Source organism: Echinops telfairi, unplaced genomic scaffold, assembly GCF_000313985.2.
Source record: "Echinops telfairi isolate 266 unplaced genomic scaffold, ASM31398v2 ScPeMD7_4225;HRSCAF=4972, whole genome shotgun sequence".
In the NCBI taxonomy this organism is placed as follows: Eukaryota; Metazoa; Chordata; class Mammalia; order Afrosoricida; family Tenrecidae; genus Echinops; species Echinops telfairi.
The window spans coordinates 13,937,328-13,946,389 of record NW_022108124.1 but is presented as its reverse complement, the minus strand read 5'-3'; positions in this window follow the sequence as shown (position 1 = coordinate 13,946,389).

Genomic DNA, 9,062 nt, shown 5'->3' with positions numbered 1-9,062 from the left:
ATGAATGTACAAATGTGCTTTATACAATTGATGTATGTATGGATTGTGATAAGAGTTGTATGAGCCCCCAATAAAATGATTTTTTAAAAGCAAATATGAATAAAAAAATCAATACACAGATTTTGGAAATAAGTAACACATTGAAAGAATAAAGGAATAGATTTGAATTGATGGAAGTTCAAATTGGTAAGTTTGAAGACAAATCTCTTAATACTAATCAGCTAGAGGAAAGATTTTTAAAACAACCCAAAGAAAGCCTAAAAACAACGTAGGACACTGTCAAGAGGAACAACTTAAGTGTGATTGGAAATCCAGTACAGGTAGAGCACCTCATTCCCCCGACTTCTTCCCTCAAACCCCAGTAAATTGTCAAAGACTTGTTGAACAAAAACTTCTCTAACATCCTAAAAGATATACATTCAAAAAGTTGAACAATCCCAAAGAGTATAAACTTCAACAAAAGTACCAAGACATAACATAATCACATAAACAAAGTTTCCAGAACAAGGGAGGAATACTGAGAGAAGTTCAAGAAATATTAAAAGTTACCTTCAAAACAAAACCAGTAAGACAAAGCTCTGATTTTTCAGCAGAAACTAGACAGTCAAGAAGGCAACGGGATGACACATATAAAACTCCAGAAGAAAAAACCTTGCCAGCCAAGAATCTTATACCCAGGAAAATTGTCCTGTAAAAACAATGATGAAATTAGGACATTTTGAGATAAAAAAAAATTAAAGGAATTTGTAAGACCCAAACCAACTTTATAAAAATTGCTGTAGTAGTTACATAATTTCGTGTTAACTTGAAGATATATAAAAGTGTAGGGGTGGAGTTTAGCCAATCAGTCATGTCACAACCTGATGGTGACTCTTTGTGGGCATGGCCTTCTCATAAGAAGAGTTCTGGGAACTTCCTCTCACTCTGCCTTCACCTTCCTGCTGGTGAGCCATTCAGGAACCTGCCAGAGTCCAGAGTCCAATGGCCCACTGCCATTGGATCCACGGAACATTGCACCCACTGAGCGGTGATATTTCTTCATTCTGCACCATTGTATGAGGCTTTGTGAGTCTGAAGAACGGACTTATGGACTAGTATCAGACTTAGGGACTTGAGTTGGACTGGGCTAGGATGTTTTCCTTATATACAAGTGCTTCTTGATATAAAACTCTTTCTTCCACATATATGAGTGTCACTGGATCGGTTTCTCTAGTCAACCTGGCCTAACACAATTACTATGGGCAGTTCTTTGGATAAAGAACTAAAAACTCTAGATAAGAGTTTAACATACATGAAAACACCATGCAGAAGTCAGCCCAGATACAGAAACATTTTAAGTAAAACAAACTTATAAGACTGAAAGTAAGGAGGCAGTGATGTCATTTTGTAATAAAGACTATCACAAAGTAACTAGAGGGAACAGTGTCGTTATACAGCTTCTACATGGAGAAGCCAAGTAGACTTTAAGATAAAATTTCTTAAGTTTTAAATTTCTTAGACGTAAGCAAGCACTTGAGGGAATGAGCTGCTGGGCCTGGGGACTCATGACCGTGGACTTGCAAGGGGTATCAAGGTCAATTAGCACAACACAATTCACAAAAACAATGTTCTACAGCCTACTTTGGTGAGTAGTGACTATGGTCTTAAAAGCTCATGAGTGGCCATCTCCATATGCACAGAGAACAAGAGTGCTATGAATCTAAAGATGTATGAAAACAATTAGCAATGTACCCTATAAACATGATTCTCCACCACTCTGAGACCAGAAAAACTAAATGGGGCCCAGCAACCATCACCAACTGCTCTGACAGGCATCACATTTGAAAGCCCTGATTAGAGTGGGATAAATATGTGAAACAAAAACATAAATGTAACCAGGTTTTCTGGCCAAATAAAGACTGGTGGAGCTCCCAGGACTGTCACCCTTAGACATTATGCAGATCTGGAATTGCTCTCACCCTCAGTGGATCAATTTTCAGCCGAACAATAGACAAGTCTATAAAGGGAATAAGAAAACAAGTAAGGTAGGCACACCTGAGAATAATCAACCATTTAGCCTCAAAAGGGCAGTACTTACCCAAGGACAAAGTTCAGGAGGGTTAGGCAGGAAGAAATAATGGAAACAGGGAAGAAAGGGAGGAGGAGAAATTAAGTGATGGTATATTGAGAGGACTGCAAAGAATGAGATAAAACAAAATGCTTTTGAACTTTTGAATGTAAAATTGATGATCTGTACTGTAAACCTGCACTGAAGAAAATATTTGAAAACCAATTGTGGTGATGACTGTACAACTCTACTTGGTAATAGAATTGAACTATGATATGTGAATAATATACCAATAGAATGGTTCAGAAGTAACTAAATAGTTTTGTTTTGTTTTGTTTTGTTTTTTAATGTAGCTTCTGTTCCCACCATCAAAATCAGACAACCAAACCAGTTGACATTAAGTTGATTCAACTCGTGGTGAGCTCAACCATCTGTGTCAGAGTGGAACTGAGCGATGGGGTTTTTGATGACTCTGACCATTCAGGGGTGGATTACTAGGCCTTTCTCCCACTGTGCTTCTGGGTGGTTTTAAACTGCCGACATTTCAGTTAGCAGCCCAGCATCCAACTGTTGGCACCACTCAGCACTCTACTATCCTAAGTTAGTCATTATTTTAAATGCTGGGCTCTAAGCTTCCAGCTTTCCACTCATTCAGCAAATATTTATTGAGCGACTCAAGGGTGTCAGTCACTGTGGTGCGTGAGAAGGAAGGAGCCCAGAGATTCCATTTCCCTCTGCTTTTCTCCACACGGTTCTCTGCAATACAGAGTCCATACTGAAACAAGAGGCAACACGGCATTGTGGGAAGAGATGTGCATTGGCCTGAGCCCAGCCTTCCAGAGTTTGTTGCGGGAATACGGTTGGTCAACGTAAAGACTCTGGCTCCAGGCCCCGTGCTTGCAGGTGCTCAATCAACAGTAACCAGTGTTCCTTTTCATTATCGTCATCCATATGTGTGGGCCCTTATTACCAATTGTACTGATTTGGGCTCTGCTTCTACAATTGTCCCAAATGCATTGTAAGTGCTCAGGCTTCACTCTTTCAATCCCTAAGGAGGATTATCTCCTCCATTGTTACATCCTAAGCTCATGCTGGCAGTTATTTATTTTTTCCGGAAATGGCTTTTAAATTCTGTCTCCTGCTCAGCTAGCTAGATAGACCTCTACCAAAAGAGAGGAAGGGAGAGCAAAGATGTTACGTGTTCCTCACTGGGCAGAAGAACTTAACCAAGGTAGATCATTCCATTAAACTCTAAAGAACGGCACCAGGGAAAGCAGCAATGTTCCTTTCTATACTTCTTGTGCCCTTCTTAGGAGTCCTGGGGTGAAGTAGACTAAATGCTGGGTTGTTCTTGGGAGAAAAATGAAATTGTCTGCCTGTGAAAAATGTAGTCTTGGCAACTCCAAGGAGCAGTTTGGATCTGTCCTGCAGGGTTGCTATAAGCCAGAATCAACTCGAGAGTAGTGCTGTTTTGTTGTGTTTTGTCTTCTTCTCAAGAGCCTGACCACTTCTCAGTCAGTCAATGGCGGGAAGATAGTTCTACCAGGGCTGTCCACTAGGTCAAAGGCAATTCTTCTCCAGAGAAGGGGATCACTGAGAGCTACAAGCAGCTCAAACCCACAACTGGGAAGTGGGTGCAGTCTTTGAAAAGGGGAATCCGAGAGAGGCAACATCCACACCTACTACGCCAGTCCAATACACAGCTTGGTTTCCCCCAGATATGAACCTACATGAGAACTCTGAGTATTCATAATTGTTGCCTGTTAGAAGTGATACAACATCATTTACATATACAACAATTGGAATAATAGCCATCTTCAGAATTCTACTGGGGAACTGACTGACCTCCTGGAAATATCGAAGATCTGGGGTCGAGGAGTTGGCATGTTACATTTGAAAAGTGACTATTTCTTATGTCAGTTTAGAAAACAAAATCCCTAAACTCATTGCCATTGAGTCGATGCCAGCTCACAGGGACCCTGTGAGCTTCTGAGGCTGTAACTCTTTAAAAAGGAAAGAAAAACAATAATGGTTTGGGTAGACTATTGACAGGGACCACAGTCCCGTTTACCAACTCTTCAAAGCCTATTGGAAACACTGGCTTGGCATGATTTAAAGAACAGTACGTACTGCCTGTTCTGTTAACATACATTGAACCTTAGGTGTATGAGTTGACAATAGAAGCCAGTGGCCTTGGAGCCAGTTCCAATTCGTGGCATCTCAGTGCATGTCATGGTAGAACTGCGTGTCAGGGGGGTTCTGGTGGCTGGTCTTTCAGAAGTAGATCTCCAGACCCTTCTTTCAGATGCAAAGTAGACACTGGACATTTCTGGGTGACTTACCTTCTCCCGTTCCAACCCTTACCAGTGGATGAACACACAATTCTATGGTATTGCTCAATGTAATCCTACCCAGACATGGAGCCTTTTTGTGCTGCGGTTCAGCGCTCAATTAGCTGCTAAGAGAAAAGCCAGCAATTCAAGCTTACCAGCCAGTCAGTGGGAGAATGATGCAGCTGGCCACTTCCATAAAGATGTCACCCTTGGATACACCAGGGGGCAGTTCTACTTTGTCCTGTTGGGCCACACTCATGGGACTGGAATCCACTCAGGTGCAATGGTTTTTGTGTTGGTTTTTAATGGCACAGGGACCTTCTTGTTTACTGTCCTTTCTGCTAGAGTACTGGTTACACCTTGGGCTGATATCGGCAAGGTCAAGAGTTAGAAACCACCAGCCACTCCCTCCTCAGGAGCCTTTCTTACTCCCATAAGGAGTTGCAGTCTCAGACACCCACAGGGGCGGTTCTAGGCTGCCCTGGGGGGTCACCGTGAGCCAGAATCGACTCGATAGCAGTGTGTTTGGTTCTTGTTCTTCTCTCTACATATCTGTTACATGTTCCCCTGAATAGCATGGCTCTGTCATGCAAGCCTTCTCTCTGTGGTTCTTTCCATTTGTGTTGCATGCTTGAGTTTTAAAGATAACTGGAGACCAACTTAGCTCAACACAACGCTTCTAACTTTATTCTTCACAGGTGGGCGGGGGGGGGGGGTGCTGCATCTGAAAACCATAAATACTCCAGATGCCTCTGGTTTCTCAGAATAAGATGAAAAGACTTTTCTATACATTGTAGATAAAGCTCCGTGGGAGAAAAGGGAGGCTCTCGGCACCTGTACAGATTTAGCCTCAGAAACGCACGGGGCAGTTTTACTCTGTCTTATAGAATCTCTGTGAGCTGGAATCGACTCGATGGCAGTGAAATCTTCAGAGACGTTTTCACTGGGTAGCCATCACACAGTGATTTCCTGGACCCATTCCAACTAAAAATGCTGAACAATTCATTGTCCCCCAGAGAAAGCCGTTTGGGTCGATCTCCAATAGGCCCCCTTTCATGTTTGTATTCTGAGTCTGTTGGAGATTGCTGTCTCCATTATGGAAGTCTTAGAACATCAAAATAGCATTTACTGATCTTGGCAACCTATTAATCAAACAAGCCATTAGGCTAGGAGCAAAATGGTCAACATGGTTCATTTACTTATCATTGTCACCCTGAAACTAGACACTGGACTAGCTGTCTAGCAACCGAAAAGGAAGTTATAGATGTGTGACTGGGCTATGTGTGCAAGTATACGTTGGGTATTGCAACCTTGTACCTGAACTTGGGGGTGTTATTTCACATGGCAAAACGTTCACATGGCAGCGCATTGATTTCGGGTATGGAGTATTCGTGCCTCCAGGGCTTTCAAAGGCTGTGACTTTTGGAGGCAGATTGTCAAGACTGTCTTCTGAGGCAACTCTGGGTAGGTGTGAAGTACTCGTCTTTTGGTTAATGGTCAATCTGTGCCAACCAGGGACTCCTGAAAAATAATTGCCAGGTGTTAAATGAATACATGGAAACTTATTGGTGCTGTGGTTATGCACACAGCTGTATTTGAATTGGGAAATACTCCAAGCGAGAAGTGTGCTTCCATAAAGATTAGAGTCTTGGAAACCAGTTTTACTCTGTCCCATAGTATTGCTAAAAACCAACTCAATCGCAAAGGGTTTTGGTTTTGAGCAAACACTAGTATGGGAGCTTTGATGGCCTAGTGGGTTACACAGTATCCTGCCAACTGCATGGTCACCAGTTCAAACCCACCAGGTGCTCCTCTGGACAAGGCTTTCTGCTCCCATGAAGATTTGCAGCCTCAAAACCCCACTGAGGCAGTTCTGCGTTGCCCTATAGTGTCACTTTGAGTCAGGATCGAATTGATGGCAGTGAGGAAAACGAATCTCAGAGGAGAAAAACTGTCACATACTTCTCAAAATCTCTGTTGATTTTTATCACTGAGCTGAGAAAATGCAGTAGAAAACCACTAAAAAATAGTTAACTCTTTTCCACGACATGAGTATTTCAGAAGCAACATGTTGGGAAAAGTACCAAAAAAGAAAGAGAATTTATTGGAAGTGTTGCAAACTATTTTTATTTTAAATGATCCGGTCAAAGTTGGATTACTCAATAAACAAGGTAAATTCAGGTGTGCTTACTTCCTAATCTCTAGTGAACAATTTCACATCTTTCCACCACACCAAAGGTTCTCTTTTCCAGATAGGCTGGCATCTCACTCTCCCAACTCCACGGCACCTTCCTACAGAATCGAAGGCTTTTCTTTTCAAATGTACAGTCCCTGACAGGGACGAAGCAAGCTTACCTGTAAGCAAGGTAAACACAAGCAAACTTACAGTTACTTACTATTTGTGGTGAACAGTTACAATACGCAAATTTACAGCTTGCTTATTGGATCATTCACCTGCATACCATTGAAACCTATAGTGTTAATGCTAGGTGAATGGAAAAGTTAATAAAGTTTGGCGGATCTCTTCATATTCAAAACCTGTGCCTCCTTTGTTAGGTTAATTGTTAATTAATTGTTCATTGTTAATTTCGGTTAGCGTTCTAGGAGCGCAGGTGATGCTGTAGGTATGCTATGATATTGAAAAAGGAACCTTAGTGGTGCAGTGGTTAAGTGCTCGGCTGCTAACCCCAAAGTGGGTGGTTTGAACCCACTGATGGCTCCATAGGAGAAAGGTCTGCTGATCTGCTTCCATAGGATTTCAGGCTGGAAAACCCCACTCTGTCATACGGAGTTGCTACGAATCTGAATTGTGATGGTGCACCTAATAACAACAGCAGCTATGCTTACATATGATGTGATACAACGGGCCATAGAGCATTAGAGTAACATACTTGGGAGGCTTAAACTGAGGTAATCACTTTGCATCAAGTCTTTCTATCCAGAAGGACAGTGGCAGTACATTCAATATTATTCAGTAAATGTTTATAAAATGTGTATGATATATCAGTACTGTTTAGACACTGGAGATAAAATAGTGTATAAAGCAGATAATTCTCTTGCATTGGGTTTACAATGTATTTGAAGAAGAGATATTAAGCAAAATATCATACAAATAATTACATAATGGCAAATCATGCTAAGGGCAAGGAAGAAATGGTGTAGGATGCTAAGAGAGAGTGTCACTCCCTCGCTGCCATTAAGTTGATCCAACTCTTAGGGGCAGAATTTAACTGCTTCTCCATGTTCACCCCTCAAGATACCATCAGTGTTTCTTGTTTGCATTGCGCCTTCCTTCCTAATTCACTAAACTTTGACCTTGGGAAAATGGTGTCCCTTTGATCTTAAACGGTTGATGATTGCATTATGAGGTGAGTGCTGTTTCACATGCATGCGTATCAGAGGGAGGCAGAGAGGACTTTAGGCACACAGAGGAGAAAGTGATGTGAAGACAGAGCAGAGAGCCATATGAAAATCTGGCCTTCAAAACGGAAATGATGTGGCCAAAAGCCAAGGAATGCCCACAGTCACCGGAGCTGGAAGAGATGAGAAATAGACTCCCACTAGAGCCTCTAGTGAACACAGCTCTGTGACACCTTGACCTGGGCCCAGTGATACTGATTTTAGGTCTGTGATTTGCAGAACGATGAGAAAATTGATTCATACAGTATTATATCACCACCTGGGTGGTGATTTGTTATAACAGCCACAGGAAAGTAACCTACGGCTTCTAGAAATGAACTTTAAATATAAAGACGAAATGGATTCACAGTCATAGGATTTTAAACGATGCGCCATGCTGCGGCTCTTGTGGTGAGGTGCTGTTGGGTTCACCCCGGCTGCCAGCAACTCCATATCCAACAGAACAAACGGCTGCCCCGTTCTGCACCATCCTCACCATTGGTATGCTTGAACCCATTGTGGCAACAACCGTGTCAATCCATGTCTTGGAGGGTCTTCCTCCTTTGCACTGACCTTCTACGTGACCAAGTACCATGTCCTTTTCCAGGGACTGGTCTCTCCTGATCACACGTCCAAAGTTCATGAGACGTCTCGCTACAGGAGTTGGGCTGTACTTCTTCCAAGACAGATTTGTTTGTTCTTCTGACAACCCATGGTTCGTTAAATGCTCTCCATCAACCCCTCAATGAAATGCAGTAATTCTCTGGCAGTCTTCCTTATTCGTTGCTAGACTTTAACATGTATGTGAAGTGATTGAAAAGACCATGGCTTGGGTCAGGCACACTTTAGTCTTCAAAGCGACAGCCTTGCCCTTCAGCATTTTAAAGAAGTCTTGTGCAGCAGGGTTGCCCAATGCAAACATGCTGTTTGATTTCTTGACTGCTGCTCCCATAAGCATTGATTGTGGATCCAAGCAATATGAAATCCTTGACAACTTCAATTTTTTTCTCTGATTATCATAAAGCGGTCTTACAGGTCTAGTTGTGACAATTTTGGTTTTACTTCCATTGAGTTGTAACCCACACTGAAGGATCAACCTTTAATTTTCACCAGCAAGTGCTTCAAGGTCCCTTGACTTTCAGTAACTAGGTGTGGTAGTTATATAATCTGTTGTCAATTTCAGGATTAGGAGTGAAGGAGTGGAGTCTAGCCTGTCAATCATTGTATAGCCAATGAGGCCTCTGTGTGGGCATGGCCTTCTCCTGAGGATTCTAGGAACTCTT